We start from the raw sequence: 18,539 nt of genomic DNA on the forward strand, positions 1-18,539 counted from the left end.
CCCTAACATAACATAACATAACTGATATATCCACTCATATACCCATGTAGCCACTCACACACAGTCAGTCGCTCATCAAGCTATTCACACACCTACTCACTCACCTATAGTCAATCACACAGCCATTTACTCACCTATACAGTTATACACACACACACTCATTTATTCATACAGATGAACAAGTTACTTACGCTTTTTCTGGTGGATACAGTATCTGCCTGTGGATTCCTCACCTTATGAATATCCCATGCGCCAGCATTCCGCGGAAACTTTTTTCCTAGCTCTCCACGCCGACGAGGTCGTCACAATGCCATGGAGCTGCACGCGACTCCACGTGATGTCACTGGAGCCATAAGAGGGCCACATCGGCGTGATGATGTCAGTTCCGCCCATTTTTTACGTGCCACCGAGGTGAAATGGGCAGACCGACCATATAGACAATGCATACAGAGTACACAGTATTCACACAAAAACACACAGTGTAAAGTGAAAATGGAAAGCAAAAGAAAGCAAGCATTTCCTATAAGCCTACAGAAAGGCAAACAGAGGCAATACAGAATAAAAATATGAAACAACATATTAACGAATACCTCTTTTAAGGTATAAAAGGGGAGACAATGGGGAGGCGGGTGGGTCAGTGAGGAATCCACAGGCAGATAATGTATCCACCAGAAAAAGCGTTACCGAAGGTAAGTAACTTGTTCTTCTGATGGATACATCTGCCTTTGGTTTCCTCACCTTATGAATAGAATCCCACAGCAGTCCCACTCCCGGAGGAGGATGTCCACCCTTCTATACCAAAAAGTCCTGCAAAACAGAGCACGCAAAATGGCTGTCTCTCCTCACTTCGGAATCTAAGCAGTAATGCTTTGCAAAAGTGTGGAGGGAAGCCCAAGTTGTGGCCTTACACTTATCCAGCACAGGAACAACTCTGGACAAGGCAGAAGTTGATGACTTAGTCCTGGTGGAATGAGCTCTAATGCCTTCAGGAGGCTCCTTACCATCCAGAGCATAGCAGATCTTGATGCACAAGATGATCAACCTGGATAGAGTGCGCTTGTGCACCGCCTTGCCCTTCATGCATCCAACGTAGGATCCAAGTGGTGCAGCCTCTCCTCCTCCTTGGAAGGGTGAGGGGGAGGATAGAAAGTAGGGAGGGTAATGGACTTCCCTAGATGGAAGGGAGTTACCACCTTAGGCAGAAAAGCAGCACTGGTACTGTGAACCATCCTTTCAGCATGAATAGTCAGAAATGGAGGCTTAGAACTCAAAGCCTGAAGCTCACTAACCCTCCTGGCTGAGGTGATAGGCAAAAGGAAGACCGTTTTGAATGACAGCAGTCTCAAGGGACAAGTATGCATAGGTTCGAATGGGGAACCCATTAAGAAAGTTAAAACCAGATTCAAATCCCACTGGGGCATAATGTAGGGAGCAGGCGGAAACATATTAGTAAGGCCCTTAATAAACCTTAAAACAACCGGAGATTTGAAAAGAGACGGCTTATCAGGCAAACAAAGAAATGCTGATAAAGCCGACAAATAAACTTTAACAGTAGCCACAGCACAACCCTGCTGGGCCAAATGTAGCGAAAAACAAAGAACATCAGAAAGATGAGCCTTTAAGGGATCAATAGACCTCTCCCCACACCATTTAACAAATCTTGACCACCTGTAGGAGTAAATGGACTTAGTGGAGTGTCGCCTGGCCAATAAGATAACATCCACCATGTCAGGAGGGAGAGAGAAGGAACTCAGGTTGCCCCGTTCAATCTCCGGGTATGAAGGTGCAGGCTCTGGAGGTGGGGGTGAAGAACCTGCCCCTTTGACTGCGAGAGGAGGTCTGCCCTGAGAGGGAGACGGAGCGGAGGGTGCGATGAGAGGTGAAGTAGATCTGTGTACCACACCCTTCCTGGCCAATCCGGGGCGATCAATATGACTTGGGCCCGACTTGGCGAATCTTCCTCAGAACCCGAGGAATCAAGGGTATGGGAGGAAACACATAAAGGAATTGTGAGCTCCAACTCAACTGAAAAGCGTCCCCCAACGCCCCCTGCCTCGGAAACTGGTGACTGCAGAATGACAGGCAGTGCGTGTTCTCGAGAGTGGCAAACAGGTCCACCCGAGGAGTCCCCCACATCCGGAAGATGTGTCAAACTACCTCCGGATGAAGCTTCCACTCGTGGTCGGCGGAGAACTGCCAACTGAGACTCTCCGCATGAACATTTAGCACCCCGGCCAGATGATTCGCCATCAAGCAAATCCGATGGTCCTGAGCCCAGGACCAAAGCCGCAACGCCTCCCTGCAGAGACGGTACGACCCTACTCCTCCCTGCTTGTTGACATACCACAACGCGGTAGTGTTGTCCCTCAGGACTTGAACCGACTGACCGCGAAGGGAAGGGAGAAAGGCCTTGAGCGCCAAACATATCGCCCGCAATTCCAGAAGATTGATATGAGACAACCTTTCCTCTGGAGACCAAAGACCCTTGATCTGAAGATCCCCCAGATGAGCACCCCACCCTAGGGTAGAGGCATCCGTTATCACTGTGGCCACCGATGGAGGGAGATGAAAAGGCTTTCCTTGAGACAGATTGCCCTCCACACCAGGACAGATCCGCTGCAGCTTCTCTGGAGATCCTGCCAGACTCCCTGAGATCTCCGTTGTGCTGATACCACTGCCTGCAGAGGCACCACTGGAGCACCCTCATGTGCCAGCGTTCATGGTTGACCAACAGAATGCAGGAGGTGAACAGACCGAGCAGGCATAGGACCTTCACAACTGGAACAACCGCTCCATTGTGGAATAAAGGGATCATTTCCTGAATGTTGAGAATCCTTTGCGGAGGAGGAAAAGCTTAACACACAGTGGTATCCACTACTGCCCCTATGAACAGGTTGCGCCGAGAGGGCACCAGGTGAGACTTGGGCACATTTATCGAAAAACCCAATCTGAACAACAACTGAGTTGTTACCTGCAGATGACAACGCACCATCTCTGGCGACCCTGCCTTCAGAAGCCAGTTGCCAGGTAGGGGAAAACCGGGATCCCCGACCTTCTGAGATGGGCAGCCACCACCGCCATCACCTTGATGAAGCCTCGAGGTGCAGTAGTAAGACCAAACGGAAAGACCGCAAACTGGTAATGCTGAGAACCAACCATAAACCGGAGATACTTCCTGTGCGACTTCAGGATTGGGATGTGAAAATACGCATCCTACAAGTCGATGGACACAATCCAGTCCTCTTGTTGCAGCGCCTGAAGAACTTGCGCTAGGGTAAGCATCTTGAACCTCTCCTGCTTGAGAAACAGATTCAAAATTCTTAGAACTAGGATGGGTCGTAACCTGCCATCCTTTTTGGGAATCAGGATATACCAGGAGTAGCATCCCTGACCCCTTTTCTGCTCCGGAACCACCTCTATCGCACCTTTTTGTAACAGGACAAGAACCTCCTTCTGAAGAAGAAGCAAATGATCCTCTGTGCAAAACCCTTGGCAAGGAGGGTAAGGAGGAGGAAATTCCCTGAAGGGAAGGGCGTACCCATTTTCCACAAGATCTAGAACCCAAAGGTCCGAAGTGACTAATTTTCAATCCTGTAGAAAATGGGTAAGCCGAACCCCCACAGGACCTGCATGATCCAGGATGGCGGATCTAGGGCTGCTTTTCTGCATTACCGGTAGGGGTAGGGGAGGTGGGGGAGGAGGAGGGGGAAGAAGGCTGACAACCCGCTCCATGAAGGCGACCTCTGCCCTTACTCCTGTAGGACTTGTACAATGGGTTTTGTTGCTGTTGTTGCTGCTGCAGCTGACGGGAACCACAAAAGGAAGATTTCCCAAAGCCATGGTATCTTCTATAGCCATAACCCCTTTCCTGAGACTGTAGACCCAAGGATTTCGCTGTGACCTTACTGTCCTTGAACCTTTGCAAAGCAAAGTCAGCTTTTTCCCCAAAAAGTCTAGATCCGTCAAAGGGAAGATCTAGAAGGGCAGCCTGTACATCAGCCATGCATGTCTTCTAGGTGCAATGGATGAGCCCATCACCCTGGCCACCGAATCTGCTGTGTCCAGGACAGACTTGATGACTTGGTGAGCAGCAGCCTGAGAGTCTGCCAGAACCTCACTCAAATGACCCTGGTCTTCCTCAGATAATTTTGGAAGAAGCTTCTTGGCAGAGTCCATAAGGGCATGAATGTATCTACCCAACAAACAGGTAGCGTTGGTGGGTTTCAAAGCCATACTCGCTGACGAGAAGACCTTCTTTGCAGATTGTTCAAGCTTCTTGGAATCCCTGTCAGCAGGAGCTTGCGGAAAGGCACCCGTAGATTGCTTTGAACATGAAGCCTGCACCAACAAACTCTCAGGCGAAGAATGGGAAGAAAGGAACACAGGATCTCCTGGGGCAGGCCTGTACCTTCTGGACACAGATCTTGAAACTGCAGGAGCAGAAAGAGGATTGCGCCAAACTTCAAGGATCGGCTCCGTCAGGGCATCGTTGAAAGGCAAGAGTGGTTCAACCACAGAGGACGGAGAATGAAGCACCTCTGTAAGCAAATTAGGCTTATACTCAGCCATAGGGAGCTGCAGATCCAAGAGCTCTGCAGCCTTCCTTATTACAGTATGGTAAGGTGCAACTTCCTTCGAAGGAGAAGCTTTCTGAGAAGCAAAGTCCCACTCCAGGGAGGTGTCAAGTCCATATGCCTCACACAGACCCATGAACATATCCTCAGGCTCATAAATTTCACCTTCCTCCATATCTTCAGCCTGGTACTGTTCCTCCTCTAGCAACCTCTGCGCTTCTCTCCTCAAGCGCATCTTCGCTTGCGGCCTCGGTGGCGCCACACGCGGCGTCGATGGCTCCGGGAGCGGCGTCGAAGATGAATCCATAGCAGCAACCTGCGTCAAACGAATCCGTGAAGAAGGTTCACCGGAGGGAGCCGGGGACTGCCCATATGGCGTCGACATCCTCTGAGCAAGAATTTGCCATGACGGAGTCATCGGCATGAATGGCATGAAGGGGGCCTGAGGATAATAGTGAGGCACACCCAAATTAAATGCCAGAGGACCCATGGGACCCGAAGGTGCACCAGAAGGGTAAGAGGCCCTGTTAAACACACCATAGATCGCATTTAAAATATGCGTGGGATCCGAACCCGGCGCCGTGAATGAAGGATACTGCGTCGGTTCGAGATCCGATCGAGGAGCCTCTGGAGTCGGAACCACCAGGGCCACAGGCGGTGCCAAAGGAGCCGAAGACGTCTCAGCATCAGCCAGATTCGATGAACCATCCGGAGCCTGAGAGAATCTCGGCTTCGGAGACTGCTCTGGAGTCCCCTTATACGAAGGAGTATGGGCCGGAGTCACCTGAGGAGACGCTGAAGGAGAAGGAGACGAAGTCCTTAACACGACGTCGAGGAGCCGGAGAAGGCGACCTCAAAGCCACAGGCTTCGACGAACGGCGTCGAGATCCATGCCTCTTTTTTTTAAATATATTTTTATTGATTTTCTCCCAACATCAAACCTCTGGCAATACGCATTATAACATTTCAGGTCAGTACCAGACATGATATCAACATTAGGTGTTCAACCAGCCATTTTAGGTATAGGTTCAATCACCCCTCTAGGGCGTCCAATCATAGTTATCTTTTCTTACCATTCTCCATTAATCGCCCCATAGTTTGGGAAAGGTGTGTTTCCTATACTCCTTCGGCACCTGTGTCCAGGATCCGACCAATCAATGTATCAACAGATATAGAAGCCAGTTTCCCCCCCAAATCCTCCCCACCCCATGCCACCGGTGTGTCCTCCTGTAGAATATTAACAAAGCTAACCACACAGTACAACCATTACTATAAATGCTGCTCCTCTCCCCCCGTTCAGATTGCGCGAGTCTATCAGGGTCTAAGTCCGAAGCCTGCACCCCTTGGAACTGTTGGAAACCCACCATGATTCGCTTGCTCAGGGTGTATCCTCCTGCATCTCCAACACGGAACCTCCATCGGACTCTGAGTCCGGGATCTGTAGAGTCACTACCAATGCCTCCTATGCCTTTGCTGGTTCTAGCGCCCTATCATTATTTGACCTCCTAGCATGCTGGAAACGCACAGTGCTCTCGCTCGTTGCCCACTTAAGTACTTCTGCCCTCCAGCGCGCAATTCTGGGTCCTTGCCTAGATTTCCAGTGCGTCGTTAGTTCTCTTTTAGCAAGCAACAATCCTAGATCCAAGAACTTACTCGTAACCTTTGTCTTCGATGTATGGGGAAACCAATGCAATAAGCAGGTACCCATCACCGGTTCAACCTGTCGACCCTTAACCTCACAGAGCACATCGACCACTTCCTCCCAATATGTCCCTAATTGCGGGCAACTCCAGAGCATGTGAGGAAACTCCGCCCCCACCAAATTTCAACATGGGCATTGGGCAGTATTCAATCCAAAGTACCTATTAATCTTGGCCGGAGTCAGATACAGTCTATGCAATACAAAAAAATGAATCAGCTGGAACCTAGCATTGCGAATGCTTTTCCATGCTCTCTTAACCACCTTCGCCCAAGTCGCCTCAGGGATCTCCCTACCTAGGTCTGCCTCCCATTTCTGTTGTAATCTACTCAATGGTTGTATCCCCTCGCTCACCATCCGTCTGTACAGGCATGTTATAGCTTTAATAATTCCTGCCGCCACCTCCACATATTGGCACGCCAGCGCTGTCTGTGGCTCCGATAACCCTCCACCCTGTGACGTTGGATTGCAGACACCAAAGCAGTGTGCATTAGGAAGTCGCCCCTGGGGAGTTCATACCTATCCTGCAGTGCCTGGCAGGGCAATAGCACGCCATCCTCGTACAGGTCCCCCAGCACTTGTACTCCCAACTCCTCCCACACGGCCAACGCTGTCCAGTCCCCCCCATGTGGAAGGGCAGTGCACATACCCAGAGGAAGTTCCGGGGCGTACGGTCGAGTTATCCCACCTCTAGTTTGGGTCCTATTCCAGCATAGCCGCAGCGCCCTCTCTTCATGCATTAATGACCCAAGATGCAATCTTTGATGGAGTACAATAAAAGATAATACAAGACGCTGGATCTACCGACCCGTCGGACCATCCGGCCCTCTAAATTCTCTCGCCACTGCCTGGGTAAACCACTGTAGCTGAGCCGCCAAATAATATAGCTTGAAATTGGGAACCGCCCAACCACCCTCAGCCCGGGGTCGCATCATTGTGGTCAAAGCCAATCGCCGCCTGCCAGTCCCCCACAGGAAGATCCCTACCAGTGATCGGAGCGCTTTGAAAAAGGAGCTCGGTATCCAAATCGGCAGCATCCTAAAAAAGTATAACAACCGTTGCAGCGCCACCATCTTCAGGAGTGCCACCCGACCCGCCACTGATAACGGCAGTGTGCTCCAAAACTGTAAGCTGCCCTTAATCCCTCTCAGGGCCCTGCCTACATTACCATCTAATAGGTCCTCTTGGGTATGATAAACATTAGTACCAAGGTATGGTAAGCAATGAGGCTCCCATCTTATACCCTCCACCTGAGCGGGGACCGGCCTCGATACGTCCACAGGGAATAGGCAAGTCTTTGCCCAGTTCACCTGCAACCCTGAAGCCGCGCCAAACGTACGCAGTAAGGATGTTGCCCCCTTCAATGCCTCTCCCGTATCAGCCAAGAACATAAGTAAGTCCTCCGCGTAAAGTGATATATATTGCATGTCGGCACGTAGTTCCAGACCTGTATAATACGTCCCCAACCTGGCTTGCGCGGCCAGCAGCTCAATCGCTAAGGCAAACAGCAGGGGAGAGAGCGGGCAGCCCTGCCGCGTTTCCCGCCCGACTGGACCTATAAAGCATCTCCGTCCATCCTACAAATCCCTCCCCTAGTCCCATCACTCGCATTACTTGAAACAGGTACGGCCATTCCAGGCTGTCAAAAGCCTTCTCAATATCAACCGACAGGACCGTCGCTAATGGCACAGAGCTGTGGTCCCCCTCGGATACACGAAACTAACGTCGTACGTTGGCTGACGTGTTCCGTTTCTGGAAAAATCCCGCCTGATCTTGGTGAACCAGCTGAGACATGTACGGGAGGAGTCGAGTCGCAAGAATCCTACTCAGGATCTTATAATCAGAGGTTAACATTAAAAGTGGGCGGTATGCCGCCTTATCAGTTGGGTCCCTCCCAGGTTTTGGCAGTGGGATAATAATGGCCTCCCGAGTGGTTGTCGGCAACCTCCCCACCTTCCGCGCCTCCCGAAACATCGCCAATAAACGTGGAGCTAAACAGTCAATATAGACCGCGTAAAATTCTATGGGAAGCCCATCTACCCCCAGTGTTTTGTTACGCGCCATATGTTTAATTGCCCCTCTTATTTCTCCCAGTGTGATTTCCTGCCCCAATAGATCAGCTTGTTCTTTCTCCAACTAGGGTAACGGTAAATCCAACAAAAACTCCCCAGTTGCCGTCCCATCAGGTCGTAATTTGCTGCGGTAGAGGTCCGTATAATAATCCAGAAACAACCCATTAATCTCCCGCTGTGTATACACCAACTCTCCCGTCGGAGCCGTCAGCCCTAATATGGGCGATCACCGGGGGTTCGGGTTAGCCAACCATTCCAACAACGTGCCCGCTCTATCCCCCTCTGCATGCATCCTCGCCGTATAGGCTCGATGAGCAAAGCAGCACAACCTCTCCACCTGTGTCGCGACCACCTCTCTAGCGTCCAAAACCTCCCCTTGGGCTCTCGGATTTTCCGGACAGGCCCTCTCGGCGGTTCGCAGCTGCTGTTCAGCGGACTCAATTTCATTCAATAATGTCTTCCGCACCCCCGCCGTTTTAGTGATACATAGGCCCCACACCACTACCTTAAACGCGTCCCATTCCAACGCTACTGTCGTCGCTGTACCCTCGTTCTCGCTAAAATAATGAGTGATGCCTGTCCTAATTTCGTCGTGGAAGACTGGTTCCTCCAGCGTCTCCGGACGTAGCTGCCAGGTCGGTAAGAGTGATCTCTCCTGGATCCATCGTATCTTAGCTAACAACAGATTATGATCTGATATCATTCTGGCAAGATATTCACTATGCTCTACCTTAGCATGAACGTCAGGTGTGCATAATATCGCATCAATCCGTACATGCAAATCATGCAGGCCAGAATAATAAGAGTAGTCCTGCTCCTCTAAGTGGTGCGCGCACCAGGTATCTACCAACCCCCAAATTTCCTGCCACAGTCGCCTGGCCTTACCATTTCTGTGTATGGGAGCGCCGGGCAGCGGAGGATGGGACCTCTCCATCTCAGTATTTACAATATGAATGAATGAATGAAATAAGATTTATAATGCGCAGAAACTTAGCCCAAAGGGCATCAAGGCGCCTAAATAATAGCAAGGATAGTCCTGCGATGCTAGTGATATGCTTTATTAAAGAACCAGGTCTTAAGGGCTCCCTTAAAAAGGGGCAAAGATGAGATAGCCTTGAGCTCAGAGGGGAGTGCGTTCCATAAACGCGGAGCACTCGATGCAAAGGCTCTTGCTCCCCATCTTGCCTTCTTGATAGCGGGGATAACAAGAAGATTGTGTTGAGCAGATCTAAGACATCTGCCAGGGACATATCTAGACAGCAGAGATCCCAATCCATCAGTCGGTCCTGCCATAAGTGCCTTGTGAACTAGACAAACAATTTTAAAAGAGATACGATGTTCAATGGGCAACCAATGAAGATTCTTCCTAGCCAGAGTGACAGAGGCTGAGATAGGAAGGTCAAGGACAAATCTTGCTGCTGCATTCTGTGTTGCTTGTAGACGCAGCAGCAATCCCTTGTTGATCTGAGTATATAATGCGTTACAATAATCTAGGCGAGACCCGATCAGTGCAACAGCTGTTTGTTTTCTTGCTTGTGGTGATAAGTAGTGAACTATTCTACGGAGGATTTTTAAAACTCCCCAACAGGTAGATACAGTTCTATTTATCTGCAAGTTCATAGCCAGCTCAGTGTCAAAAATGACCCCCAAGTTTTTTGCAGACTGAGAAGGGGTTGGGCAAGCCCCCAACGAAGGCGGCCACCATTCATTCGACCAGGCATCTCTATCCTTTCCAAAGATGAGGACCTCCGTCTTGTCGCCATTCAACCTCAGAGAATTAAGGGTCATCCAGTCGGCAATCGATTGCATGCAGCTCCTGAAACCTGCAGCCGAGATGCTAATAGACTGTGACACAGACACCATGATCTGTGTGTCGTCTGCGTACGATACCACCTCCATCCCCTGGGATCTTACTAGTCTCGCAAGTGGGGCCACAATAGAGATATAGTACCCCCCCCCTCCCATCAATATAGAGCCAGTCAGGTGCTGTGCTAACCTCCCTGATAAGTGAGTAAAGAAGGAAACGTGATCAACATTAGGGGCATAGATACTACATAGCGTCACAACCACTCCATTGAGGCGACCCGCTACCATCACATATCTCCCTTCTGGATCCACTAACTGCTGCGTCACCTGGAATGGGACTCCTGCTCTAACCCATATCAAAGCCCCCCTAGCAAAGGGCGAGTATGTTGTACAAAATAATTGTCCTCTCCATCTGCGCTTCAACGGCAAGCTCTCAGTCTGATTAATGTGAGTTTCCTGGAGAAAGGCTATGTGAACCCCCCTACGAACCAAGTAAGCATGCACTTTCTGACGTCGTACCATCGTATGGAGTCCCCGAACATCCCAGGTAACGCATCGTATATCAAGTGATGACCCCATGCTGTAATATATGCCCTAGTAATAGGTGTGCACAAGTGGCGTATATACCGGTGGCTCTAACAATCTCAAACACGCCCCCGAAACATCCCCAACCACCCCACCCCAGAACAGGCGCTACAAAACCAGTACCCATCAAAACTAAAATCACAAACGTCCTCCCAGTAAAAACCAAGGGAATGTACCCACTCAAACATGGGGAGGCGGCCCAGAGCTGTGAGGGATCAACCCCCTAACCTGCCATCGGCTCACCCCATACCCCCAAAGATAGGCAGTCAGCCTCTCTTGAGGCAACTACTATAATGGAACCACAGTTATCACTCATTCATCTGTTCCCAGAGACCCCTCTAGCTCCATCCAGCGGGCACCCTCAGGAATAGTGGAAAACATTAAAGTGCAAAGCGAAGCCCCCTTCTATGCAAGTCCCCTCACGATTTCCTCCAAGTCTTTAAGCATCCACGAGCTTGTCCGCTGTCCCAGGTGTCACGTGCGGCAAGTGTCCACTGCCTGTCGTTGAAACATCCATGTCCGACCCCCCTGAGACCTTATCCGATTCTGTGGCTGCCAACGACCTCGCTCCCTCCTCTCGTGAGATGGCCGTAACGGCCTTCAGTGCAGCTGTACGCTCTCTCTCTCCGTCTGTGTCTCTGTGGGCCCCCGGGCTGGGGGGGGGGACAGTGTCACCGGGTGCGCCGTGAGCGGCGCAAGCGCGGCCTCTCTGCTTGCATGTTGCCATTGCTCCCAGCCGCACCCGTGCCTGCCCTGTATGACTCAAGCCAAGTCCAAGCTTCCTCCGGGCTGTCGTGGAAGAAGGTCTTATCATCCACAGCCACCCGTAGTCGTGCAGTTATTGAAGGCCCTCCTCTCGGAGTGCCTTCTTGACTGCCAAGTACGAAGCTCGGCAGCACTGTACATCCACAGTGTAGTCTGGGAACAGTGTCACCTTCCCGTTGCCCACTGTGTAGAGGCCCAGAGTTCTGGTGTTACGCAGCAAGAGATATCTGTCTTTGTAGTGAAGCAGTCTCGCCACCACTGGCCTGGGTAGTCTTCCGGAGGCCAGCGGCCGAGCCGGGACTCTATGTGCTCTTTCTAGGGTGTAAAAGGAGGATAGGCCCTCAGGGGCGACTTCCATTCTCAACCAAGTCTCCAGGTAGTCCACCATACTGGACCCCTCCACTCCTTCCGGCAGCCCCACCACGCGGACGTTGTTTCGGCGATTCCTCCCTTCGGCATCTTCAGCTCTCCGCCCCAGTGTGCGCAATCTGTGTTGGACATCTGCCTTCTGAGCCTCCAGTGCTTCATGGGCGGGTTCTATGGCCTCAAGGGTGACCTCCGTCTGCTTTACCCTATCGACTAGTTTAGCGTGGTCCGCCCGAAGGAGGCCCAACCCATGCGCCACTTGTGCAATGTCCTGCTGCAGGTCTGCTCTGGTATCAGTGATGGCCTGAAGGATTTGGTCAACCTACTGCTGCATCATCCCCTCCAGAGGTGGCGTCAACTCTCCCTGCTTGTCCTGCGCCCCAGTATCGTCTTCCACCTCGGGAGGCGCCCCCCCTATTTCCCCCGTGGCTTCCCCATGAACTGTCGCAGCTCAACCCTCAAGGTCCAATGCGGCCTTCTCACTGGTTACCAACGTTATGCTCGGTCCACATCGAGGGGGAGCAACGGCCGACCGCGTTCCTTACCGCTGCCTGGGTTAACCTCCCTATTCACAGAGGCCCTCACTCTCCAGGTGCAGCCGCCGGTTGTTTCCAAATGCGCCCTGTGCGGTCAGACAATCCAGGACCAGAGGTCTCCTCACCCCGGCAAGCTCAGGCACCAGACAGCGCCTCGCCACAATCCGTCTGCTCTCTCGCTGGGAGTGGTGCGTGGATGGGCACAGCTGGCAGTCCAAGCGTCGTGCACACCCAAATCCCCCCTTAGCAGGGTCTCCCCGACAGTCAAGGGTCACCACACAGGTCTCTGTCAAGATTCCACCCCCTGGCCGAGCTCTTCCAATGCGTGCAAATAGGGTAGCATGTCAGGCCTTACCTTGGCGTCCGCTGCGGGCTGTAACGGGTAGTCAGCCACACCCTCTCTCAGGGCTGCTTCCAACGGTGGCCCCAAAGTTCTATGGCACAGGTGCCCCCTCAGATCCAAGTGTCTAATTCAGCAGCCTGCACACCCAAATGGTCGCCGCCAGGACGTGCACCCCCTTAGCGACCCGGGGTCACGGTCAATAGGCCAGGATTTCGCCTATGGTACCGAATCTCCCAGCAGCAGCAGCTCCGCGTCACCCCCAGGCGGTCCGTGTCTCGCGGGCCTGCAGCTTCACCTACAAGTGCGTGCTGTGTGGTTCATGCTTGCACAAACAATGTCAGGGCACATCTCCTCCAGGGCCCCGCTCTCTGCCAGTGGGCTGCGATCGCCGTCTCAGATCTGCGTTCCAGGGGGCCCTCCATAGAGTTCACAGTAGTTTGTTAATGAGCTATCGGTCACCGGCCGCCCGTGTCCTGCGCAGGCAACTCCCCCTTCAAAGCTGCGGATCGTGCTCCAAATGCCTGCTGCAACCTACTCCTAGGTGCTTCGTCCGGCTCCTGCTGGGATTCCCAAGGCAGCAAGGCAACAGGTTTAACAAAGGCAGCGCAGGCAGGTCGTGCTCGCTGACCCCCGCTCGCCCTCCGTTCTTGCCAGGTTCCTCCTCTCTGCTCCGCCTTCTAGCGTCTCGCCTTTCCCATCGGCGCCATTTCAGCTGCTCCTCGGTGCACCACGTCACCTCTCCGGTTCCATAGAAAGCGGGGGCACACAACCTCGCCAGCAATAACGTTGGCGCCCCGATCCCTGGCTTTGCCGTTGCCGGGTCTCTGGAGATCGATATGTTGGTCCTATACAGGATAAACAACGGGGCACCGTGGAGCTCCAGGCTCACACGTCTTTCCCCATCAGCTCTGTGGCCACATCCCCTGAGATCCATGCCTCTTCTTCTTCTTGTGCTTCCTCTTCGAATCATGAGAAGTCGACGACCTCGACTTCGAACGTTTTCGACCCCTTTTTTCTTTTCTCACTTTAGCCATGTACAGCTTGGCTTCTCGTTCCTTCAAGGCCTTTGGGTTCATTTTCCTACAGCAAGGACAGCCCTCGAAGTCGTGCTCAGATGATAGACACCACAGGCAGTCCTCATGGGGGTCAGTGATCGACATATGCCCCCCCGAATCAATCACACTTCCATTTACTCACTTATACAGACACCACCTCACTTATTCATACTGACACTAACGCATACTTAATCTCTTATACAATCACTGATACAAGTACACACTCATCCATACAGCCACTCTCACAATCACTGACTCTCATGTATAGTCATTTATATACTCCAACTCTCACATAAACTGCCTTTTACATATGTAGTTACTTGGACATGTACCACTGAGACATCCATTCACTCACCAACACACCCATACACACACTCACCCACCCATACAGCTGTTTCCACATGCACTCTTGAACCCATAAACCCAGTGAATCAACCACTCACACATCTATGCACAGAGTCACACACCTCCCACCCACACACACACTCAGGCACCCATACAAATACTCAGGCAACCAATCAATAACCCATATAGACACTCATGTAGTAACTCACCAACCCATGCAGCAGCTTACACAACAACAGACAGACTGATACAGACATTCACACAGTTTAGTCACTAACCCATGCATTCAGTAAGACACATTTAATCACTCACTTATAGTCAGTCACGCACCTACTAATTCCTCCATCCAGACACTTATATACCCACTCATTCTTAAATACACCTTGGCATATATATAAAACATATTAAACTTTATAGAAACACGTGAGTTATAGTTAGCTGAACTAGCTATAACGGCGGAATTTCTCTGGTTTTGTACGAGTGAAATGGCCAACTAATTATAACGTCCCTGAAACCTATGTTTTTTTCTATGAAAAATATAAATATATATATACCTCTTTATAGTGCATACGGACCATAAGCCTCTGATCATAGTCACAATCCCCTACCTGCATTGAGAAGGTGGTCCTGCAGCTACAGGATTAATCATTTAGGATGGAGAACAAATCAAGGTCCGCGAACCCCGTAGATTACCTGTCCAGTCATTCCCGGACAGCGACGAACAGTGGGAAGTAGAGAAGACGGAGTATGGATGATACATGAAAGAAAAGTCCCGACCACTACAGGTAACATTGAGCATCACCAAAGAATCTTCAGAAATCGACGATTGACTGCAATTAGCATTTCAGGGTTTGGCGACAGGCTAGTGGGAGGTGTTGAAATCACATTGGTCACAGAGGACCTCTGAGGCAGAAAGAACGCTAACCACACTGTACACCGTCCGACATGAGTTGGTAGTGGGTGCCAATGGATTTTTCCTGCAAGGCCATCGTTTGTTGTTCCAGACAGCCTAATAACTCGCATGGTCCATATAGCACATGCTGGACATCAGAGCGTAGATCAAGACTAAAATCCATTAATGAAGCAAGATGCGGTTTCCTCATTTAGACAAAGTAGTGGAGACCACCTTAAGCAACTGCATTCTGTGTTAGCCCACAAAAGCCCTTATCCCTGACCCCTATTATCACGGAAGAGCAGGCACACTAACCCACGGTATGTGCCAGTAGGGACTTTGACAGCCTTCTAGATGGCAAACAAATGATGATTGTGATCTATGATTACTCCAAGTATCCAGAGGTAGAAATAGTGACCACCGTCACTGTTATGTTGCTGAAGTAAGAGAAGAGGACCATGGCTACTTATGTGCTGTTGCAAGAGTTCCAAACTGACAACAGGCCGCCATTCAGCAGTCAAGAAATGTTGGAGTACCTAAGATCTTTGAACATCATACATAAAACGGTGACACCACAAAGGCCACAGGTGACTAGTGAAGCCGAACGTGTCATAAGAACCATGAACAGAGTAATCTGCATTGCATACAACAACTCACAACCAGTGAAGTGGCCATTTATTCCTTCTTTCAGTAATAGACAGACCTTTCAAACTACCTCTGGGCAGGCACCGAGTAGGTGGGCATGACCCGAGTGGTTCAGGGTGTCATTCTCCATCACCCTACCTAGGTCCCTGGAACCATCAATGACCATCAGGAGTTCCAGCATCAACAGCGGAGGAAGCACCAGGTCGGCATTCAGCAGTATGCTAAGCACTCTAAACTGAAGGAAGGAGACATCGTACTTGGGGAAAGATCACCACCCAACTAGCAAATTTAGGATGCCATTTAAACCAGAGCCGTGGCAAATAGTGCGCCAACATGGTACTATGGTGACTGCTTGGATAGGATAGGTCAACCAAAATGTGTTGCTCTTCAAACGGTACAGTGGTAATGCTCTAGATCTAGATAGGTCTGAAACTCGAACTGAGGGTCTAATTGGGGCGAGGGGGACTGGGTACATAGGAGAAGAGAAATCCCAACGCCGAGAAACACTGGCGGAAGGCGGGTGTCTTCATTGGATTGGAGGCAGGTGCCCGCAGTCTCAATACCACCTGAGAAGAAACCTCGTTCCCTAGACTCACTTCAAGGTGTTACGTGGAGGCCGCGCTGTCGCTGACTAAATATTGTTTATGGTTGGTACAGTTATGGTTGGGGAGGAATGTAACATGCCATACACTTCTGGAGTGAAGTGCGTGTACCACGGGTTAGGGGGAAGATGTTAAGGTGTTATTTACATGGACAAGTTTAATGGGTTAGCTTTGTAGTGACATCAGGTAGATAATACAGAGGCCACATCTGTTCCAGGGAAGCAGTTATGAACCAGGCTGCATTGTGTGTGTCCATTATTTCGGTGCATAGCTGCACTTCCTAGCAGTAGGCCACAACAGGGATGATAGAAAGATAGAGAGCAATGGCGAGAAAGAGTGCACTAGGCAAAGACAGAAAGTATGGAGCTGAAAAAGAAAAAAAGGGGGAAAAAAACGATGAGATGAAGCAAGTAGATGGAAGAAGGACTGAAGGAAGCCCCCTAACACTCTTGCTGTAGGTCCGCCTCAACACACTGGTACTTTTTTAGAATTCTTTCACGAGTGTTCCTTTTGAAATACACAAACAACATTTTGTACTTTTTCAACAAATCATTTCCAATATAGTAATGTACAATACACTTGACAGCCCAAACATACTCATTTACTTCTGATGCGCTCCGACTTAGAAGTACTTCAGTGTGGGGTATTTTAATTTTCTGTTTATTTTATACATACTAATGTCAAGTGATGTTCAAATATTGCACATCAACCAACTAAAAGCACATTTGAAATGTGGGCAGTTTTAGGTGGAAGTAAAATCGATTGGTCTGTCTAGAATGAATGCCTTTCTAAAAATTGAGAAAAAAAGTAAAATATAGAGCAATAAGTACATTTTAGGTAATAACCAAATGAAAGATGGTCCCACAAAAAACATACAACACCCTTTTTTTGCACGCACAGTTCTTTGCCATTCGAACTAAACAATGTTCATTTCTCTAAGATAAAGTTTTCCTTAAAAACAGTTTCACATTATAAGAATACATCGTACACGTTTACCAAAGCATTGGGGATGATGTCCTGGTTCCCTAAATAAGCTAGCTTTTTGTTTAAAAACAAAATCAAAGGGAAGAGAAAGGCACACAAACATTGGCTTGTTTCTCAGTTAGACGCTACAGTACCCACCTGTATAAAGAATGTGACGTTTTGCGGGATACCAACGCAGGAATTAAATAAATAAAAATAAAGAAAACAAAACAAAACCGGAAGGATAGGAAAGGGTATGGGGGGTGGCGCGAACCTCTCTCGATGCCTCCCCCTGTATCAAAGACCAAAACTCAAAACTAAACAACTACGTAGCGGTGACGTCTCTGGGGTTCTAATATCGAACACTCGCGTCCCGCGGCGGCACTGGCTAAGAGTTCGAATTCCGACAACCATTTCTTTCTCTTACCTCCTGCGTTTCTCAGTATTTCTCTCTTAAATCACACTTAACTCCGGTAGTAAATTCTGCCCGCCTGCAGGCTGAGTGAGTTGAGTGCATGTATGTGCCGGAGCCGGGAGACGGCGGCCACAGAGCACTGTTGTCCGACTCGTTGTTACGGTAACAAGCCGATGGTGCAGTGCCGGGGCGCTCCTTTCAAATCTCAGTTCCACCTCGCCCGGTAGGAAGGGTTATGTTTTAGGGCGGCTTAAGCCTGCGCTCTCTGGTGAGAGGAGCAGAGTAGGAAGCTGGCTCTCTATATAGTGTATAGCAGTTAGGCTTATCAGAGGGCAGTGTCCTGATAAGCCTTTTATAATCACATAGGAAATAAATTATTCTCACACACAAGAATAAATCTGAGACCAATTTGCAAAAATAATATCGATTTTTATGTAATTTTTCAGACCAAGAAATGCTTCTCCAGTAATTACTTTTTAAGATATGAATTTTCAAAGTTCGAAAAATAAATCACTTTTGTGTGCAAATATGCACTATTGGTCAATGGGAGAAAATAAAAAAATGGCTATAAAATCGTACAGTTGAATCTCAAGGTTCACCTTCTTGATTTAGGTAAGTAGCATGACCTGGCCCAATGTTCCGCCAGCAGATTCTCAGGGACATTCCCGATTCAGCCAGGAACAAGGTGCTGAGGTCGTTGTTAGGTGGAGCACTACGAAGAAGAGGACCACTTGAAGACATACTGCACGAAGAACTTAAAGGTAAGTCAGAGGGGTCCCACTCGAGGGAGTAGGTCGCAAGGGCCTCAGGTCCATGGCTGGTTCATCGGTAATCAGGCCAGCAGACTGGGTGCAGAGTAGATAAGTCAGCCAAGCA

At 49.9% G+C, this 18,539-nt stretch overlaps 1 protein-coding gene across 3 annotated transcripts in view; it reads right to left on the bottom strand.

Annotated features, from left to right (window-relative positions):
- CFAP92 (cilia and flagella associated protein 92 (putative)) overlaps window positions 1-17,804 on the bottom strand; it is a 336,768-nt gene extending 318,964 nt beyond the window's left edge. For 2 of the 3 annotated variants that reach the window (XM_085624842.1, XM_085624841.1), the window contains exon 1: window positions 17,676-17,804. The gene's annotated coding sequence lies outside the window, so the exon portion shown is untranslated. The remainder of the gene's footprint in view (window positions 1-17,675) is intronic. The other variant, XM_085624843.1, reaches the window with a different exon arrangement.
- Between the last annotated feature and the right edge of the window lie 735 nt (window positions 17,805-18,539).

The sequence above is a fragment of the Triturus cristatus genome, chromosome 9 (assembly GCF_964204655.1).
Source record: "Triturus cristatus chromosome 9, aTriCri1.1, whole genome shotgun sequence".
NCBI lineage: Eukaryota > Metazoa > Chordata > Amphibia > Caudata > Salamandridae > Triturus > Triturus cristatus.